At 41.7% G+C, this 22,595-nt stretch overlaps 1 pseudogene; it reads right to left on the reverse strand.

Annotated features, from left to right (window-relative positions):
- Nucleotides 1-1,936: 1,936 nt before the first annotated feature.
- On the reverse strand, nucleotides 1,937-20,724 carry LOC101153003 (glutathione S-transferase A3-like; annotated as a pseudogene).
- Nucleotides 20,725-22,595: the final 1,871 nt, after the last annotated feature.

Below are 22,595 nucleotides of genomic sequence, written 5' to 3' on the forward strand. Positions count from 1 at the left end.
CTGTGGGGTGCATTTTGTTTCATAACCTGGAAAAAAAGATGTTGTTGCATTAACTTTGCAAGATATGGAAGGAGCTAGCATTTGTTCAACGTCAGTCACATAACTCGTTATTTTTCTAAACTTCTCTTCATTTTATCCTACAAAAATCACCTAAGGTGAATGAGGTTGTTATTCTTATTTTTTACAGTTGGGGATACGAGGTTTTTTAAAGTAACTTGCCCAGATTAAGTGGTGGATCTGGGATTCAGACTCACTGCTATTAAAAACTAGACCGAGTCTTATTTTCTATGTTAGTGTTTCTCAAATATGCATGGTAAGAGTTCAGCAGATTGTGAAACCTCACTACTTTTTAAAATAAAATAGAAAAGAATAGAAAATATCAGCGAGATTGTGAAACCTCACTACTTTTTAAAATAAAATAGAAAAGAAGAGAAAATATCAGCGAGCATGACATGTTGAAGGGTAAGTAATGTTTCATGAGTTGTTAGTTTCAGTTATTTGTATATTGTGTGTATGGAGTTTGCATGTGTGCACGCTCACTTTCTCATTGTAAATGGTTAGAGATAAATTGACTGGGCTCATCAGTGAAGTTTGATAGCCCTTGCTCTATCCCAGGCTGTTTGGGAGATGGAACATAGCAGAGTATCAGAGAATGAAAACCAATGGCTGCAGGGACAGATGCAACTAATCGTATCATGAATGTGAATGGAAGGACACAGGACTCATTGAAAGCAGGAGTTCCAGTGCCAGGACTTAGGAACGGTTGCATTTTCTCTCCAAACGCTCAGCTCTGTCATTAAACGTTAAGATTCTTCTTGCAAAGTTTTGTGGTTGTTGAGTTTGGAACAAAAATGTACTTGTCTTTGCCAACTAATGTATTTCTTAAAAAGTTTGTATGCTTGAATTTAGACATCAAAATCTTTTAAATGTCTACGTTTTAAAATGTGGGAGTCAAGAGTTTAACCTTTGGAAAGTAAAGAATTTTTAGAAACCACACTGAATCAACTCACCTGTTTCGTAATTAGAAATTTTGACACTGCACTTTTCTGTCTTGGGAAATGGAAATAGCATTATTCAGCAGAAAGAAAGGGAGAGTGAAGTTCACACGAAAGTGTGGGGTGTGGTTGTTTAATTGCTGTGGATTAGAGTTCACAGTGTCGTAATTCTAATCCCCACACTAAGCTCCCTTAGGCATTGATTGAGGATCATGTTTCAACAGGAAAGAAATGTTTATCTTACATAACGTTTTATCACAACACTACTGCTGGTAACTAACATGTCACCTTCTCAATGTGAGGTTTCCTAAGGTCCAGCTAAGACTGGGACGAAGGTTACCGTTGAGCTTTGTTGGGTCAACAGAAAATGAGAACCAGAGAGCACGACGATTTGCCATGGGTCGCACACATATGCTCCTCATTCATGATCAATATCTAGGGAGTGTGTCCACCTTCTGCAACAACCGTGGGAAATGGCTCCTAATATCCTAATTATAGATGGGCACACTGAGGTTCAGAGAGCTAAAGTGACTGGCCCACGCTGCACACTTGGTGAGTGTTGGGTCAGCCTGAACTCCTTCCGACTGCAGGTCCAGAGCTGTCCAGAGCTTTTCCACTCCACCCTGTAACCTGGCTCTCAGCTCCTGTCTGAGAAGTTGTTTTATATTTTCCTATTCAGAGTCCATTAGCCAACTAAATGGTGGAAGGCAAGGGCAAGAGGGGAGCATCTAATCCTTGAGTTCTTTCTGTTAGCAACTTTTTAGGGGACTTTCAGAAAGTGTGCCTTTCTCTACTTTGACAAACTAAAAACCAGAGTGAGTTGAGGACTAGTATAACTGTATTTATATCAATTAAAAAAATGGTCTTAACATCACAAAAGCCACAATTAACATTTAGGTAAAGCACTTCATTGTGTAAAACGTTAGAATATTGGTCTTGCATGTTCTTGGCCTCCATGGCTGCTTTATCAAATCTTCAAAATCTCTCTTGCTTCTTCTAAAAGTTTTGCCTTTGTGGGAGGCTTCCTCTGGCTGCCAGGCTGCAGAAACTTCTTCACTGTGGGCGGTTTGCTGATTCTGGTTTTCAGGACCTGCAACGCACAAAGCACAGCCTCAGAGTGAAGCCAAGGACTGACACCACCATTAATACCACCCAGGGAATCTGAGCCTCTCCTACACAAAGACCAAATGAGGCCCCTCCATCAGCACCAGTATGAAGGCTGGGAAACAGACTCTGAGCGAGAAATAAGAGATAAGAGGAATATGAGAGAAAGAAGAGAAAAAAGATAAGAGAAAGAATATAAGAGGGAGAACAAGAAGCTCACTAGCATTTTCCCAAAGATGTATTTTAGATTTTATTTAGTTCAGTCTCGCTACTCTCTTCTTTATATATCAATCCTGAGGATTCGTGGCTTTTGTGTAAGTCAAGAAAAAATAATGTGCCTGTGAGATATCAACACAGATCAGCCTCTAGGCAGAAGTGAAAATATGGGAAAATTGAGTTAGAAATGAAAATAGAAAATGTTAAAGACAAACCATGGGGCCACTCCCACTGAGGTATACAGGGCGGGGGGCAGTGTACTCGGAGAGCTGTGCAGAGAGAAACGCAATCAATGTCTGACAGCAGGAGCCAGAGCCCAGGGAAGGAAACCAGGCAGTAAGGGCCCTGCTCAGACAGACTTGGTGTGGGAAGACAAGGGCACATATGGGATAAAGGACATCACAAAGAATTCAGGAACAGAAACCACGTTGAAATAGAGGGATGGGGAGAGATGCTGGGCCCTGGGTCCTTTCCATGATAAAAGGCAAATGCTCTTCATGAGGTAGCCACACATTTCACTGACGTAACAAGAATCTTTCCCTGATTGTGAGGAATCAGGGCCTGGAAGCCCACTTTGGAGACCTGAGGGCACTGAAGGCCTGGAGAAGGCTGGTGTCAAAACATGGCTAGTCCCAGGACCCAGATACGAGATCCCAGGATGGGAGATGTGGGGCTGCCTCTCCGGGCTACGAAATGGGTCACCTTCAGCAGAGGGAAGCTGGAGATAAGGCTGGAGTCAAGCTCTTACACATAGTAGAGAATTTCCACCAGGTGAATGTCAGCCCGGCTCAGCTTGTTGCCAACAAGATAATCTTGTCCGCGGCTCTTTCACACCTGGATAATTGGAGGAATCAGACCAGGAACACATGCGCAATCAGGCTGGGGCCCCTGCTTCTTCCTGAGTTTCTCCAGACTGACATTCCCACCTCTGCTGCCTCACTGCATGGGTGCAGAGACCCGGATCTTTCTCCATGTTCCCTGACTCATTGAGAGAGTAAGAAGTGTGGCTCTTCTAATTCCTTGGTTGGAGCCCAGGCTCTCATTTTCTCTTCTCATTCCACCTCACTGCGGTGTCCACACCGCCCACTCGGCTTGCATCTTCCACATGGGCCAGGGGCTTAGCACCTGCTACAACATGTTCTGGCTTCCCCAGACCCTACAGCGTGCAGCCCTGATGTTCAGGGCATGATTCTACACTCTGCTATCTCTCTCCAATCTCTCTTGGGAAGTGACTCCACCTTCATGACAGCACTCTTCCCCCAGGAGGAGACTATATCAGAGTCCTCATTTCTCCTTGTATGCACTCCTTATTTCCTGCTCTAGGATCTGAAGTAAACCTGGGTGAACTTGAATTCATCCCCTTTCTTGCAACATTGGCGCTTACTGATTTCACTGTGTTATAATCTGCATGCCACAGTATCCAGGGTGAGCTGCACTGATGTCTGCAACTTACTTTGAAATAAAAAAAAAAAAAAATGCGTTTGACTGAGGGAGACAGGAGTGGAGTGATTGACACGTGTGGTAAAGCCCAGATGAGGAGATGTTAATTTTGCTGTCTAGGTGGTTGGTGTATATATGTTCATAAAATATTTCTTTCAACTATTGTGAATGTATAAAATGTTTCATAACAAAATTTTTAGTGATACGTGGTATTTATTAAAATATTTTAGCACATTCACACCATAAATAATAAAATGAGAAAACATACAGCATCACTGATTTAAGGTAATATTTTGGCAAATACCCTTTCAGACTGTGTATACATATGTAAGTGTAAATAATTACTTGGTACATAAAGAAAATGCAACATTAAATGCTATATTGTAGCATACATAGTTCAAATTCATGTATCATGGGACTCTTTGGTAGAACTGGTGAAATTCTTCCTCACAGTCTATTTTTATACCATGCCTTGAGAGTCAAGAGCTCAATTAACATCAAGGAAGGATTTTTGGACCTGAAGGTCAATGCCCCAAAAATGCACAGGCACTATTTTTCTGTTGCCTTATGTTATGGATTGAATGTTTAAGTTTCCCCAAAATTCATATGTTGGGATCCTGACCCCCATGTGATGCTGTTAGTAGGTGGGGCTTCCAGGAGACGATCAAGTCATGGGGGTGGAGATCTCATGAATGACATTAGTCCCCTTATAAAAGGGACCTTAGAGAACTCTCTTGGCATGTTTGCCATCTGAGGACACAGCCAGAGATTTGCTGTCTATGAATCAAGGAACAGGAGCTCCCCAGATATGAAATCTGCTGGCACATTGATCTTGTACTTCCTAGCCTACAGAGTTGTGAGATAGAAACATCTGTTCTTTAAGCTACCCAGTCTATGGTATTTTTGTTATAGCAGCCAAACTACAAAGAAACCCTCTAAACTCTTAGTGCCCTTATAGACTAAACAGCTTCTATCATGACCTTTACAACAGTGAAATATACCAGCATTTGGTCAATAACTGCCAGCTTTCCTAATTTTTGCCTCCACTTTCAGTTTATGACCAAACACAGAAAGTAAAATATCGATCTCTGAACAATCACATAGAAATTCACACTTCCAGCTAGCCAGCTTACAGCATCTTCATGCCAACAACATGCAATCAGGGCATAAGTTTTTCCACCATAAATCTCTCAGACTTTCCCGCCTGCCTCTGAATCTCTGGCAAACGCAAGTGATGGTGCCTGACTTCCTTACTATAGCAAGCTCGAAATAAACACCTTTTGCTTATTCTCATTTGGGTTGTCTTCATTCACTTTCACAGTTTTTCCGGGGGTTGCAACAAGATATGGTCTATGTTGCCCATTGCCATGGACCCCAGCCGTCAGCCAGGTGCAGTATCCACAAAGGTTCCTTGTGCCTTGTGGCAAGTCCGCACCTGGGCTGAACTCTTTTCTCTTTGCTTTGAGCTCTTTCACTTTTTATTCTCAGTTTGGACCTTGGTTTTGTATTGGTTCCCATCTGCTTACCATCCTTAATAGAACCAGGCCTTTCTTACCTGTTTGTTTCTTTTCAGTCTTTTGTGGTACTGCTTTGTGTCATGCTATCGAGAAGTGTTGTCATTAAAAAAAAAAAAAAAAAAAAAGGGGCAGCATATAGGCATTGGCCCAAAAGCCTGTTTTTCAAGACAGCCTCACAGTACACTGAGTTTGAGGTTATCATGGGATCTCTGTCCATGTGTACAAACTTTGCTGTGGGTCATCCCTGAAACTAAATGAAATCCTTCACTCTTGGTTTTTGTTCTTGTTGTTCTTTAAACTTGGCAGTGATCCAGGCAGATTACAGCTTCCACCTGGGGCACAGCAGTGACTATGACTTTAGGTTTTCTTTATCCCATTAGGTGGTAATCCATATAGTTGGGTGAAAAAAATCTCTTTTGTAGTTTGGAGGCTCAAATCATATAGCCACTGAAAAGATAAAGACATGCCTAGGGCAAGATATGGGGAAGGGGCATGGCGTTTCCATGCCTTCCCTGGACATGCCACCCTCCAAGAAGCTCCATGCATGTGTTCAGGTATACAGAAGCTCCCAGGTACAGTTTCAAAGACAGGAAAATAATGGCTTCTTGTTCCCCCTTTGATCAGGGCAAGCTTTGCATCTTTTTCCTTAGGTGGAGGTAATGCATAATGAAGAATCTTTTCACTCAAAACTGCCCTACCTTCTACATATATCCTTCTACATTCATCCTGAAAGACAAAAAGAACCAAACTGTCAAAATGCCTTCTGCCTTAGATTTTATGGTTTAAACACCTGAGACAGTAGAGCCTCAGATGGTGACAAAGTAATTCAGCTCCAGTGGGTGCCTTTTATATGCCAGTCATGCTGTTAGTTATACATATATATTACATTTATTTCTCAGAACATGCTGCAGGGGTAGATATATGTCCAAAATGTTTGTCCTACACGTGACCAAATACAGGTACAGAGAATATCAACATCAGAGTCACAGTCATGGGAGGAATTAGTGGAATCACTGCAAGTAACCACTGATGCTACAAATAGGGTTTGCTATCTCTGCTGTGGTTTGCTTTATGCATGAGTTTAGCATGATTCATATAGCCAAAGACCTACCATTTAAGTAATCGGAAGGCAGAGTCCCTGGAACAGCCATCTCGAACATTTCCGTCTCCTTTTCTCACCATACTACATATCTCAGGCTCATTTTTATGCTCAATATTCGAAGTTCTAAAAAAATTAAAAATAACAATAAATAAATAGGAAATAAAGCATATCTCTAAAAGCTATCTCTAAAGATATATACTTTCAAGCAAGCTAGTAATTTTCAACAACAACAAAAAAAGAAGCTCTCCCAATTATTTTCTAATCACCTGGGAAAGCAGTAGCACTTTGGCAGCCACTCCCCTTAGCCCCCTCCATCCAGCCCCTTGCAACAACTGATTTACTTTCTAGATTCAAATGGTCTGGATAGTTCATACAAAAGAAATCATGTAACATGTGGCCTTTGGTGTCTGGTTTCTTTTATGGAACATGTTCTTAAGGCTCACCCATGTTGTAGCATGCATCAGTACTTTCTCCCTTTTCATAGTCCAAGAATATTCCATTGTCTGCTACAGCACGTCTTGTTCCTCCATTCATCCATGGGTGGACATTTGGGTAGTTTCCACCTTTTGCATATCATGAATAGTTCTCCTATGAACATTTCTGTGCATGGATTAGTGAGGCTGTGTTTTCCTTTCTCCTGGTTGTAGACCTGGTAGTGGAATTGTTAGGTCATTGGTAACTCTATATTGGACTTTTCAAGGAACTGCCAACAGGGGAGGAGACCCCTCCTCCCAGCTTTGCTGGTGCAAAATCAGTGTGGCTGCTTAGGCCTGTATCAAATGCTTCACTTTAGTTAATCCTGGTATCTTGGGCACCAGCCTCTGCTAACCTGAGTCAAGTTGACCAGTTCATATAATTAGTTTGTAACATAGGTTCCTGGTCATCATTCTTGGAATTATTGGAACCTGAGATTCAGCTTCTTTAGAGCCTTCTCTCCCCAGGCCTTCATCTACCGACTCTCAAACATTCTATGACTTGTCCTAAGCTGTTGTTGGCGCCCAGTCTCTGAAGACCTGAACACCTGGAATCATGATTCCCCATCCTCCCGAGTTCATGGTTCATCCGTGTTTGGAAACCTCTGTCAGGGTGCTCGATCCATGGACTGCACTCTTTTCTAGAATCACCCTCACCTGAACCCACCCCATGTTCACTGTTTCCTCATCTCCATGGGACTCTGCAATACTGCAACTCAGCGTACACACCCAAGGCCCAGCCTGATGCTGACAATAATGCCCCTGCCACGGTCCCACCCACTCAAGGAAGGACCTAAATCACTCTGCATTCTCTGTTAATGGAAGAACAGAAAATATACCATACAGGACTCTCTCCTTTATGTCTTTCTCATGGAGACTGTATTTGCTGGCAATGTAGTTGAGAATGGCTCTGGTCTGCACCAGCTTCATGCCGTCAATCTCAACTATTGGCACTTGCTGGAACATCAAACTCCCATCTTTAGAAAGAAGGAAAAAAAGGAGAGTGAGATGTCTATGAATCCCAGTCTTTCAGCATGAAAAAATGTTTGCTGAAATGACTAAATTTATAAAATAGAAAAGAAATTATTGCCTGGTATAACCTCTCAAAGGAAATAGAAATTTGTTTTTAGCTTCCTTAGTCCTTCTTTTTCTTATCAAGCTTCCTCTTACCTTGTAGCCTCTTATTTCATTTATGTTTTTGTTCCTCATCCAGATACATAATAGGTCCCTTGTATTTTTTGTGTTGATATATCTTCATGGATATTTTAGGAAGAAGTTGGAAGAGGCTGCTGCAGGCCCACTAGCCACATGCCATTTAACATGGGAATATCTCAAAGTAAATCTCATGATGTGAAGACATTAAAGACAGTTCTGAGAGAAGTTTCTATGTAGGTCCTTTGTATACTCTTCAATAACCCCACTGGACAGTGTGTGCAGGGTGGGTGCTGTGTTGCTCACTCTACTGCTGCTACCCTGGCTCATGTCCCTCCTCACCCTCTGACCTGGACTTCCAACCAATTCAACACTATCTCATTATCTAAGCCTACAATGTTGCAAGAATTTCACCTTGTCAAATTCATAAGAGAAATGAATTCAAGATGGACCTATTTCGACTCCTTCCCTCTGATGAATGTCCGCGCGTGTCCTTGGATGGGGAGGGCTGTATGGGATCCTGAACCAACCACAGCTTATTCACAGTGTTGAAAGAATGAAAGCAAGGAAAGGCCATTCTCAGGGTGCTGGGGATGGCTCCTCTAGCAAATACTCTAAGAGGTCTGGCCCTTTTAGCCTGGAGAGAGTTGACAGAACTGCTCAAGGAGCCCCACCCTTTCTACTTTAATCACTTTTTTCCCTCTCCACCACCCCAACTACCACCCTTCACACACATAGACACGGCCTGGTGTTAAAACCTGCAAGTGTACCTTCTACTAGATACCTTCATCAGAGACACGTAGAGACTTGATCTTACCATTTCTTAACTTTTCCAAATCTTCTGCAGATTCTAGAAATTTCTCTTCAAACCGAAAGCAGAATCAGTAAATGGGCTCCTGATAGGTCATTCCATAGCATTATAGACTTTTAACCTTGAATGGCTACTGTGTGATACATAATTTGGAGAATAGAAGATTTCTGAGTTTGGCAGTGCACACAGAGGGGTCTGGTCATGACCATTTGGAAATTTAGACTAGATTCATCAAGAAAAAAGCATGGATCACAGCACATAGCACTCAATCTTTTAGTTCACTTCATCCACACCCTGATCTCTCCCATGTCCATGATTAGGTCATGATTTGGGAGGGGATGTCACTGGCGTTAAGGTATCAAGCAGTTCTTCTAGTTATGGTGTTGTCGTATCATAGGAAAGCATGTGTCTCTAGGTGAGATCAGACCACAGCTTTTGTGTCCCTAGTGTAGGGTATGCAATGGGCTAATGACCAAAAAAGATTCTTCCACCAAGGAACCTCTGCTGTAATTTATATCACCCCACTTGTTAGGAGCCCTACTGTGCATGAGGTAGGTCCTGCTATTGCACAGCTTTAACTCTTGCAATGATAATTTCCCCTCCTGGAGTAAATGGAACATGACAGAGTAGAATTCTCAATTTGAGGAAGGAATTAGGGTCCCCAGACTAATGTTATTTTTAATGAAAATCTGCGGTTTATGATATGGCTGTGTGGGTTTAATATCGCTATTTTCATGTCCTGGCTTCTTGATTTTGGACACATTGTTGAATCTCTCTGTGTCTCAGTATCCTAACCTGTGAAATGGATATACTTATGAAGCTTTTTTTAAAGATTGGTATGAAAGGTCGGGCACAGTGGCTCACGCCTGTAATCCCAGCACTTTGGTAGGCTGAGGCGGGCGGATCCCCTAAGGTTGGGAGTTCAAGACCAGCCTGTCCAACATGGAGAAACCCCACCTCTACTAAAAATACAAAAATTAGCCAGGTGTGGTGTCGCATGCCTGTAATCCCAGCTACTCAGGAAGCTGAGACAGGAGAATGGCTTGAACCTGGGAGGTGGAGGTTGCGGTGAGCCAAGATTGCACCACTACACTCCAGCCTGGGAGACAGGGTGAGACTCTGTCTCAACCAAAAAAAAAAAAAAAAAAGATTGGTATGAAAATTAAATTTCAAAGTCATGCAAAGCACTTGGAAAAGTAGCAGGTATATAATAAATGCTCGTTAAATATATGTTTTGGGACTCTGAGAGATGGCTGCTATTTCATAGCATCCTTTTCAAAAAACTTAAATCAATCTAAAATCACTGAATGTATACTCTCTTGTTGATCTATATCCAGTAATTTAAACTTTGAAATAAATTACACCTTGTCCTGAGAGTAGTTGGAATGGCAGCCAGCAAGGTTGTCTAAATCTGATCAGAAACTCTGAGTAGATGCAGGTATTTAATATAAATATGAAAATCAGTTATTACATAATGATTCAGTTGACTTAATAGGCAGAATCTATAAAAATAAAAGTTAAAGCAGACTCTTACAAAGATTTTCAGGATTTCACTGTTAATATGATCTGGTTCCAATCTTGGCTCTGCCTCGTAATAGCTGTGTGATCTGGGAATCATCACTTAACATCTTTAAGCATTAGTTCCCTCATCTGCAAAATGGGCATAGAACATTTTCTTAACAGAATGTTTTAATGTTTTCAAAATGCATCATACAGGGCCTGACCCACATACATCAAGTAATAAATAGTAGCGGTGTTTGCAGTGGCTAAGTATACTTTAATAGAGCTCTTTATGGTGAAATGTCAGGAATTTGGGGGTTTCTAGCTTGCTCCATGGAACAGAGTTTGTTGTGGATCTATGATCACACAGGACCAGGATCTAGAGATCATGGTTGGAGGGTGGGGGAGGCGGGGGCAGGAAGGGTGTGCCAGCAATTAATACTGTGTCCAGTTCAGGACAAACCTAAGGAACGGTGTGTGGTCCTGGCAGGAGGGTGAACGAGGTGGTGGGACTGGCAAGTGGGATGTGCTTGTGAGGCTGAGGACTGGGTTGTGATCATCAGCCTTAGGGCACTGAGACCCCAGAAGCCTGAGTAAGGTCTGCAGTCAGCCCTGCCCCCGCCTTCAGTCAGGCTGGATGGAGGCCAGGGAGCCTGGGTTCCTCCTAGCCTTGCCCCTCCCTCCCTCCTGCGGAACTCTTCCTACCCAGGCTCTGAACACATCCCTGAGCTGCAGAGCTGACGTCTGGGTGACAGTGAAACGGGGTATTCATTTGTACCAAAACAAACAAACAAACAAAACCTGGAATGACGGTGTGTGGATTTCGTGTGTGCTTATTCGTAGGATTGAGAAAGGGTGAGGCTAAGGACCCAAGCCTTCGTGAAGCAATGGAGAAAGTGCCGTCCCAAGGCTCAGTTCCACATGGCGCTGTGAGGCTGAAGGGGCTCAGTGGAAGTTCCCCTCACAGGACGCCACCTCACCTGAAACCCTCTTTTTCTGCTACCATCCAAGGGACAAGATCTCCTGAGTTTGTCCAAGACTCACTCCGGAAGAAAACCCTCTCAGGCAGTTACTGAGGGACTGTGGTCTGGACTAGGACGTGTTTTTCTCAGTGACACCTCTAGAGGGCAGCACTCAATGGAGTCCCACAGACACCTCCCTGCATTTCCTACTCAGACACTGGGTGGATGATATGGTAACACTAAGGAATGCTTGGGTGTTCTCCTGGAAGCTCCTTATTTTAATCACCTGTTTACTTGTCTCCATTCTTATAGATATGTAGGCTACCCGAGGGCAGAGACTGAGTCTGTCTTGTTCACTGTCTACCTCCAGAACCTCACACAGAATCTGGCACTTAGTAGGTGCACAACAAAACAATCATTGAATTAGTACACTGAGTCTTTAACAGGTGAGTACGCAGTTTCTCTTTACATTCACTTTCTAATATTATGCCTTTTTATCCTCTTATTGTATAAATTTCTAACATGTATAAAAATAACACAAAAGTATAATGACCTTTCTTGTATTTCTCATATAGAATCAATAGTTACCAATATTAGGGAAAAGAGTGAAACGCTGTAAAATATTTGAAGAGATTTATTCTGAGCCAAATGTGAGTGACCAATGGCCCGTGATACAGCCCTCAGGAGATTCTGGGAACCTGTGCTTAAGGTGGTTGGGATATAGTTTAATTTTAGGGAGACATGAGACATCAATCAAATATATAGAGATGTACATTTGTTCAGTCCAGAAAGGCAGGACAACTGGAAGTGTGGACTTCCAGATTTTGTGTAGATTATACAATTTTGCAATTGGCAGTTGATTGAAAGAGTTATGATCTAAAGACCTGGGTGTAGGGAAAAGAAAGAGAGATCAGACTGTCACTGTGTCTATGTAGAAAGGGAAGACATAAGAGACTCCATTTTGAAAAAGACCTGTACTTTAAACAATTGCTTGCTGAGATGTTGCTAATTTGTAGCTTTGCTCCAGCCACTTTGCCCCAGCCACTTTGACCCAACCTGGAGCTCACAAAAACATGTGTTGTATGAAATCAAGGTTTAAGGGATCCAGGGCTGTGCAGGACATGCCTTGTTAACAAAATGTTTACAAGCAGTATACTTGGTAAAAGTCATCGCCATTCTCTAGTCTCAATAAAACAGGGGCTCAGTGCTCTGTGGAAAGCCGCAGGGACCTCTGCCCTTGAAAGCGGGGTATTGTCCAAGGTTTCTCCCCATGTGATAGTCTGAAATATGGCCTTGTGGGATGAGAAAGACCTGACCGTCTCCCAGCCCGACACCCGTAAAGGGTCTGTGCTGAGGTGGATTAGTAAAAGAGGAAAGCCTCTTGCAGTTGAGATAGAGGAAGGCCACTGTCTCCTGCCTGCCCCTGGGAACTGAATGTCTCCGTATAAAACCCGATTGTACATTTGTTCAATTCTGAGATAGGAGAAAAACCGCCCTACAGTGGGAGGCGAGACATGTTTGCAGTAATGCTGCTTTGTTATTCTTTACTCCACTGAGATGTTTGGGTGGAGAGAAACATAAATCTGGCTTACATGCACGTCCAGTCATAGCACCTTCCCTTGAACTTAATTATGACATAGATTCTTTTGCTCACATGTTTGTTGCTGACCTTCTCCTTATTATCACCCTGCTCTCCTACTACATTCCTTTTTGCTGAAATAATGAAAATAATAATCAATAAAAACTGAGGGAACTCAGAGGCCGGTGCTGGTGCAGGTCCTTGGTATGCTGAGTGCCGGTCCCCTGGGCCCACTGTTGTTTCTCTATACTTTGTCTCTGTGTCTTATTTCTTTTCTCAGTCTCTCGTCCCACCTGACTAGAAATACCCACAGGTGTGGAGGAGCAGGCCACCCCTTCACCTGGGATCAATAGAAAGGAATATCTGGGTTAGGGTAATAAGGGGGTGTGGAGACCAAAGTTTTATCATGCAGATGAAGCATCCAGGTAGCAGGCTTCAGAGAAAATAAATTGTATTAGGTTGGTACAAAAGTAATTGTGGTTTTTGCCATTGAAAGTAATGTTTCTTATCAGACTTAGAGTCTGTTCTATCAGTAATTCCAAAAGAGAGGAGGGCATGTCCAACTTCCCACTTCCCATCATGGCCTAAATTGGTTTTTCAGGTTAGCTTAGTAATGCCCTTGCTGAGAAGAGGGTCCATTCAGATGGTTGGGGCTGGGGATGAGGCTTAGAATTTTATATTTGGTTTATACCAGCTAAAGCCAATGTGTTTTCATCTACATGCCCACCCACTTTCTTCTTGTAATAATGTGAGGAAATCCCAGATATCATATATTTTATTCTTAGATACCTCAATGTGTTTCCCTAAAACAGAAGAACGATTTTAAATATAGCCATAGTACATTATCACACATGAAACATTAACAATAATTTTTTCATGACATCAAATATTCAATCAATATGTATGCTTCTAACTGTTATACAAATGCCATAAATTATTTTTTGGAGTTTGTTTAAATCCAAGTTCAGTTAAAGTCCACACATTCTGATTAGTTTCTTAAATGTATCTTAATGTTTATGCCCTTAGATGAGAAGATATTTTAACAATTTATTAGATCAAATTCATCATCTCTTTCTTAATAACTGCCAATTTTCTTTAAGGTACGACACTTGACAAGTCATTTAGTAAGAAACATCTCATAGTTTCTGGGGGAAAAGTATCTGGTAAGGTCAATTTTAGATCCAACTTAAGATGACCTCTCAGGACCTACCCGTACTCCAGATGCAGCTAGGAGCCACTGGATGGACTCCATTCTGCCCTGTCCATTGTGGTAGTAGAGCTTGGGTTTCCCACCATGATAGCAGACTCCTGGAGTTTTCTCTAAGCATGAATGAAAGAATGAAAGAATGAACGAACGAATAATTGAAGCCATAGAATCAAAAATGTTCATTAGGATGTATTGTTGAAAACCACCAACAATACTGAAGAAGAATCTGCCTTCTTCATGACTGGGTTGGAGGAGTTCCTGGAATGTTTTCTTGGCCCAAATTGTTATCCATCGGTGGCCACCCTCAGATTCTAGCAAACCAGTCTCACATGCCCATTGGTTAAATGTAACCATTCTCGCCATGTTAAGAAGTGAGAGTTTGTGGTAATAATGTACATATGGAAGGTAGTGGGAAGAGGAAGAATTCAAGAACTAATATTTATTAAAAACATCCTGGTGATACTTCCCCAATGCTAGTCCCTTTTAATATGTTATATCTTTAATCCTCCAAAGTCCCATGAAATGCCTATTATTATTATTATTTTATTTTTATTTATTTTTTTGAGATGGAGTCTCGCCCTGTCACCCAGGCTGTGGTGGCACAATCTCAGCTCACTGCAAGCTCCGCCTCCTGGGTTCAAGCCGTTCTCCTGCCTCACCCTCCCAAGTAGCTGGGACTATAGGCGCCCGCCACCACGCCCAGCTAATTTTTTGTATTTTTAGTAGAGATGGGGTTTCACCATGTTAGCCAGGATGGTCTCGATCTCATGACCTACTGATCCACCCGCCTCGGCCTCCCAAAGTGCTGGGATTACAGGCATGAGCCACTGTGCTCGGCCGAAATGCCTATTATTATCTCCATTTTTTGGTTAATGAAATGGAACATCAGAGAAGTGAAATACAATGTCCACAATCACACTCTAGGTGGTGATGAACATGAAAATCCACACCCAAGACTAAAATGAAGGCAGGCCTGGAACCCACCTAGGTGAAGGCCCTGGGAATCCAGTAAGTGACCAAGAAACCAGAGGATGTCATGACAGGGAGGACCAGGAAGGAGCAAAGCCACTCTTCAGCTCTTTGGCTATTAGGCTACTGATATGGTTTGGCTCTTTGTCCCCACCTAAATCTCATCTCCAATTGTAATCCCCATAATCCCCACATGTTGAGGGATGGACCTGGTGGGAGATGATTGGATCATGGAGGTGGTTTCCCCCATGCTGTTCTCCTGACAGTGAGTTCTCATGAGATCTGATGGTTTTATAAAGGGCAGTTCCCCCTTCTCTCTCTCTCCCTCTGCTGCTGCCTTGTGAAGAAGATGCCTGCTTCCCCTTCACCTTCCACCATGACTGTAAGTTTCCTGAAACCTCCCCAGCCATATGGAACTGTGAGTCAGTTAAAATTCTTTCCTTTATAAATCACTCAGGCTCAGGGAAGTTCTTTATAGCAGTGTGAAAATGAACTAATACAACTACATTTGATCAAAGGGAGAAATAGGGCCTCAGACTTGTTTAACTGTAGCTACGAGATCCAAATTCTTTAAACAGATAGAGAATCATAATTTCTTGATTCTCTTGGAATTCTATTTTCTACCTCTATAGGGTGCATTTTGTTTTATAACCTGGAAAAAGAGATGCTGCATTAATTTTGCAGGGAATGGAAAGAGCTATCATTTGTTCAATGTCAGTCACACACTGATCATTCCTCCAAATTTATCTTCATTTTATTCTACAAAAATCACCTAAGTGAGTGCTGTTGTTAATCTCATTTTACAGTTGAGAATACTGAGATTTTTTTAGTAACTTGCACAAAGTAAGTGGTGGATCTGGGATTCAAACCCACTGCTATTCAAAACAAAGACTGGCCGGGCGCAGTGGCTCACACCTGTAATCCCAACACTTTGGGAGGCCAAGGCGGGTGGATCACCTGAAGTCAGGAGTTCAAGACCAGCCTAGCCACATTGGTGAAACCTCATCTCTACTAAAAATACCAAAAAATTATCCAGGCTTGGTGGTGCATGCCTGTAATCCCAGCTACTAGGGAGGCTGAGGCAGAAGAACTGCTTGAACCCAGGAGGTAGTGGTTGCAGTGAGCCCAGATCGCACTGCTGTAGTCCAGCCTGGGCAACAGAGCGAGACTCTGTCTCAAAAACAAAAACAAAAACAAAAAACAAAGACTGGGCCTTATGTTTTATGTTAATGTTTCTCAAATACGCATGGTAATCTTTCAGCAGATTGTGAAACACAATACTTTAAAAATAAGATATAAAAGAATAAAAAATACCAGAGAGCATGACATGCTGGAGAGTAAGTAATGTTTCATGAGTTTTTAGTTTCAGTTATATGTATGTTATGTGTATGGATGTTTGCATGCGTACACTCTCATTTGGCCATTGCAAATTGTTAGAGATAAATTGATTGGGGCTCTTCAAGGAAATAAGATAGCCTTTGCTCTATCCCAGCCTGCTTGGGAGGTGGAACACAGCAGAGTATCAGAGAATGAAAACCAAGTCTACCAGGACAAACCATAAATAATTGTATCATGAGTTTGAATGGAAACACACAAGACTCATTGAAAGCAGGCATTCCAGTGCCAGGATCTAGGAACAGTGGCATTTTCTCTACAAACCCCCAGCTCTGTTATAAAATATTAAGATTCTTCCTGCAAAATTTTGTAGTCATCGAGGTTGGTATATTGGTACAAAAATATACTTGTCTTTACCAACAGATGTATTTCTAGAAAAGTATGTATGACTTGAATTTAGAAATCAAAATCTCTTAAATATCTACATTTTAAAATGTGGAACTCAATAGTCTAACTTTTAGAAAGTAAAGAATTCTTTGAACATACCTAATCAACTCATCTGTCTTGTAATTAGAGACTTTGCACATTGCACTTTCCTCTCATTGGAAATGGAAATAGCATGATTCAGAAGGAAAGGGAGAGTGAACCTCACAGAGAGTGGGTGTGCTTGTTTAATTGTTATCAACTAGAGTTCACAGAGTGATTCAAATCACACATTTGCACCCTTAGCCATTACTGAGGATCATGTTTCAAAGGGAAATGAATTGTTATCTTACATAGCATTTTATCATAATGCTCTCGCTTATAAGTAACATATCACCTTCACAATATGAGGTTTCCAAAGGCCAGACCAAGACTGGGACAAAGTTTACCACAGAGCTTTGCTGGGTTAAGAGAATTTGAGAACCAGAGAGCTCAAAGATTTGCCATGAGTCACACACACATGCTCGTCATTCATGGTCAATATCTAGGGAGTGTGTCTACCTTCTGCAACAACACTGGGAAATGGCTCCTAATAGCCTAATTAAAGATGGGCACACCGAGGTTCAGAGAGCTAAAGCGACTGGCCCACGCTGCACACTTGGTGAATGTTGGGTCAGCCTGAACTCCTTCTGATTGCAGGTCCAGAGCTTTTCCACTCCACCCTATAAGATGCCTCTGCTTCTGTCTGAGAAATCGTTTCATATTTTCCCATTCAGACTCCATTAGCCAGCTAAAGGTTTAAAGATGAGGGCAAGAGGCGAACATCTGAATCTTGAGTTCCTTTCTGTTAGCAGCTTTTCAGGAGCTTGATTAGAAGAAAAAATTAATAAAAGTTTGCCTTTCTCTTATTTGATAACCTAAAAACCTGAGTGAGTTGAGGACTAGTATATTTACCTCAATTAGAAAATGAGCTTGTATTGAAAGGAATATAACCTATGATAATCCCAGTAGTAAATTAAAAGAGTTAGGTCTCTGAGTGGTCCTAATTACACTGTTTCTTATCAGAGAGAAGGGAGACTGAGATAAATCACAACTCCTTCCATTATGAGGTTCATAAACTCAGGCTCTCTAAATTCTGAGCTCAATTTTCTCTTTTCAAAATAGGGATTGTTGGCCAGGTGTGGTGGCTCATGCCTGTAATCCCAGCACTTTGGGAGGCCGAGATGGGCAGATCATTTGAGATCAGGAGTTCGAGACCAGCCCAGCCAACATGGTGAAACCACGTCTCTACTAAAAATAAAAAAATCAGCCAGATGTGGTGGTGGGCGCCTGTAGTCCCAGCTACTAGGGAGGCTGAGGCAGGTGAATTTCTTGAACCCAGGAGATGGAGGTTACAGTGAGCTGAGATCACACCACTGCACTCCAGCCTGGATGACACAGACAGATTCTGTCTAAAATAAACAAACCAAAAATAGGGATTTCCATACCTACTTTTGAGGGCTGTTGAGAAAGTTAAATGAAATAATTGATCTGGTTAGGCTCTGTGTCCCCACCCAAATCTCATCTCAAATTATAATCTCTATAATCCCCTCATGTTGAGAAAGAGACCTGGTGGAGGTGGTTGGATCATGGGGGCAGTTTCCCGCAAGCTGATCTCATGATAGTGAGTGAGTTCTCATGAGATCTGGTGGTTTCATAAGCGGTAGTTTCTCCTGCTCTCTCCTTTTCCTGCTGCGTTGTGAAGAAGGTACTTCCTTCTCCTTCACTTTCTACCATGATTGTTAAGTTTCCTTAGGCCTCCCCAGCCATGCAGAAAAGTGGTGGAGAATTAAACCACCTTTCTTTATAAATTACCCAGTCTCAGGTATTTTTTTATGGCAGTGTGAAAACAGACTAATAAAATAATGTACATAAAATTCATAATAGGAACTGAGTAATGAGAGTGTCCTTTGACCCCCACTTCTTGGAATGTGGATGAGTCTCTCTGAACACATTGGGTAGTACATGGGTCTCCTGTCTCTCTCTCTCTCTCTCTCTCTCTCTCTCTCTCTCTTAACCCATCAAGCTCTGGTAAAAATAAGATTTTATATATATCCAGATTTTTTTTTCAAAGAAGGCATACAGTGGGTCTTTTCTATAAAGTTCCTGTGCAGAGGTTAATGATAGTCACTAATCCAGTCAACCTGGGTGATATGGTTTGGCTGTATCTCCATCCAAATTTCATCTTGAATTGTAGCTCTTATAATTCCCACGTGTCACGGGAGGGACCCAGAGAGAGGTAATTGAATCATGAGGGTGGGTCTTTCCATGCTGTTCTTCTGATAGTGAGTAAGCCTCACGAGATCTGCAGGTTTTATAAAGGGGAGTTCCCCTGTACACACTCTCTTGCCTGCCGCCATGTAAGAGGTCCGTTTGCTCTTCTGTCATCTTCTGCCATGATTGTGAGGCCTCCCCAGCCACGTGAAACTATGAGTCCATTAAACCTTTTTTACATATAAGTTACTCAGTCTCAGGTATGTCTTTATTAGCAGCATGAGAACAGACTAATACACTGGATTAACAGGAAGTTTTCAGTGAAGGTTCAGGGAGGCCTGAACCATCGTTAACACAGTCTTGCTTAACTCCTAGACTGCAGCAGATCCCTGGTTCCCCGGTTGTTTTATAACCTCGAAAAAGAGATGATTTATATCCCAGAAAAAGGCTCCCATACCCTGCATCTTGTGGGCCTTTCTCCTCAGACCAGACCCAGCTACCACTCACCCCCTGCTCAGGGCAGTCTGAGCCTTTCCTATCGCCAGGCCCCCTTTGCATGAACTCCAGCCATGCATGTGGGAGCCCCACTGCCTCTCTCCAGCCATTCATAGCTCTTGGGCATGGTCTCACTCTTAACACTTGATGAAAACAGTCACTTCTCTACACCATCCTGTTACTTACCTGAAAATGCAGACATTTTGCTGATCCTTCCTCAATTCCTTGTTTCTGGAGTGTTCGCCCCTTAAAAACAGTTTCGGTGTCTCAAGCAATGATGATGGCTTGTAGCAAAAAATATTTGGTATGATTTGGTCCTTGCTCTAAAGGGTTTAAATCTAGTCAGAAAAATAGCCTTGTGGGGCCGGGTGTGGTGGCTCATGCCTCTAATCCCAGCACTTTCAGAGGCCGAGACAGGTGATCACTTGAGCCCAGGAGTTCGAGACCAGCCTGGGCAACATGGTGAAACCTCATCTCTACCAAAAATGCCAAAAAAAAAAAAATTACCTGGCATGGTGGCATGTGCCTGTAGTCCCATCTACTAGGGAGGGTGAAGTGGGAGAATCACTTGAATCCAGGAGGTGGAGATTAAAGTGAGCCTAGATCATGCCACTGTACCCCACCCTGGGTGACAGAGCAAGACTCTGTCACCAAAAAAAAAAAAAAAAAAAGAAAGAAAAGAAAAGAAAAAAAGAGAAAAGAAAAAAGAAAAACAGGCTTGTGGACAACTAACAGAGCAGAATGTGCTCAGCAGTGACTTCACTTTAATGGGTTCTTGGAAATTCCAACCCAAGAATCATAATTCTCTTAGCCAAGCAAATCAGAGCAAGGGGAGAAGGCTGCCAGACTCAGAAAAAGCTGAGGACCCTGTCTCTTCTGCCCAGGTGGGCTCCTTTTTTCCACAGTAGCATCTCAATCTGCAGGTTCAGTGGATTTTGTACTCCCAAATGTGTGCTTTCCTACCCTTCAAAGTAGGATCGCTCATCTGTATTTAAACATTGCTCTCTGTAATCCCTTGCAACTCTCATTTCAGTATCTTCTCACATGGCTGCTATATTTCTTTCCTGTGAATTCTTTTATAGCTTGCATAGCTCTCAGATCTGGATCCAAAAAGAGGATCTCACTGAAACTCCTGGTCTTCCTTTTATAACATCTCCCGCCCCTCAGTATTAAACATTTATTCCAGGCCATCGTCGACTCTTGTACTCTAATGACATCATACATTCTAGTCAGATGCTTCTTAAAAACTAGTTGTATGCTCGAATGACTGTGTAGTTCTCCTATCAAGACTTTTGACTTTTAACACTTTGAGAAGTCATGTAGTCAAGTGATTCTCAACCAGGAGAGATTTTACTCCCCTAACCCATTCAGCAATGTCTGCAGACATTTTTGGTTTTCACAGCTTAGGGGTACGTAGTGCCACAAGATCAGGTAGGTAGAGGCCAGTGATGCCTTGAAATGCCCTCTCATGAACAAGGCAGCCCCTGCACACAAATAATTCCCCAACCCAAGGGGTGCTAAGGGGGAGACATTTTTTCTTAGCTATTTTCTAGGTTTGTCATGAGTTGGTTGAATCCCAGAGAGAGAATGTGACTTGTCATCCAGCTAATTAGTAGCAAAGACTAAATTAGATTCTAGTTTTCCTGACACTCAGAGACTAATTTATTCTAATAGGAATAGTGCTGCTATACGTTTTAGTGGTCACAGAGATTTCTCCAATTTCCACTTTTGAGCTTGCTTGATGTGAAAATTAAATAATATAGAAAAAAATTAAATAGAAAAATTAAATAATAGAATCACAGCAATGGGTCAACCAATCCTGATTATCAGACTCAATTTTCTGCAGTTTAAGCAGAATTAATAAAGAAATGAGACTGTTCCACTAAGTAGAAAAGAAGGAGTAAGGAAGGAGGAATTTGGAAAGAGCAGGGTTTTCAGACAAATGTTCAATTGGGCAAAGGACAAGGATTAACAAATAATCATTGAATCAGGAATGTAAAAATTTACAAGAAGGGCATTCTTGTTCTTAATCTTTTCATCATAAATCTAGGTCATCTTGCTTTATAAAACTAAAAGTTCTGCAGACTTAGATTAACCTGCAAGTTCTACACAGTGGCTCACAAAAGATTTTGCCTGCCCTTTGGAGCATAACAACCTTAAAGTAATATTGAAAAGTCAGTGGCATCAACACTTGGCAACAAATCACAAAGCACTTCCTGAAGGAAGCACGAATGTGTGTGATATCTACCATCAAGCTGTAAATTAGAATTGTGTTTGCTAGGTATTGGTGGCTCTTTCCTCAGCAGGAGATGGAGGTTTGGGGAAACAACTGCAGACATGGAACTGTGGAGATATACATCCCTTTCATTGGTCATCGGGAATCCCAAGTCTGTGATCTTGCCAAATTTTCATTCACAACAATTGTATATTGACTACTTGTCTAGAGAAAGCAACTTTGGCACAAACACCTATGTTTCCTCTGGCACTGCTCGTATTCTCAGATTATCTAAAATGGCACCATCACTTTTTTTTTTTACCTTAGATCATTAACTTTTTTCCTATTATTATATATCATGCCCTAGTTTTATAAATTCTTCCTTTTTACATTTCTGTAATGATTGTGAATGTTATCAGAAAAAAAATGAAGTTACTAATGTTAAGAAAACCTTGACAAACAGAGCTGGAAAACCATAAAGAGAAGGTTTTCATTCTTTTATGTCGGATAAGAAAAAAAGTTACAAAAAACATAACCTTGCACAAAGGCTATCACAACATTATACAAAAAACTTCTGCAAGGACATCTGACCAGCAACTGCCAGTTCATACTTGGCCTGACGTCACCCTTGTTATTGATGTTTGTAGTGAATTATAAGTATTTTAAAAATTTATTTAATGCTTTTCATTTTTTTCTTAAAAAACCTTTGTCTTCCTTTATCTCCCTAAGCACATACGTGGTTTACTATGGTACACGCATACCCATTACAAAACTTTATTCCCAAATAAATATCTTTTATTTTAGAGTCTCTTTCTGTTTATTGAGTTGACACAATGTATCCAAAAGC

Source organism: Gorilla gorilla, chromosome 5 (genome assembly GCF_029281585.2).
Source record: "Gorilla gorilla gorilla isolate KB3781 chromosome 5, NHGRI_mGorGor1-v2.1_pri, whole genome shotgun sequence".
NCBI lineage: Eukaryota > Metazoa > Chordata > Mammalia > Primates > Hominidae > Gorilla > Gorilla gorilla.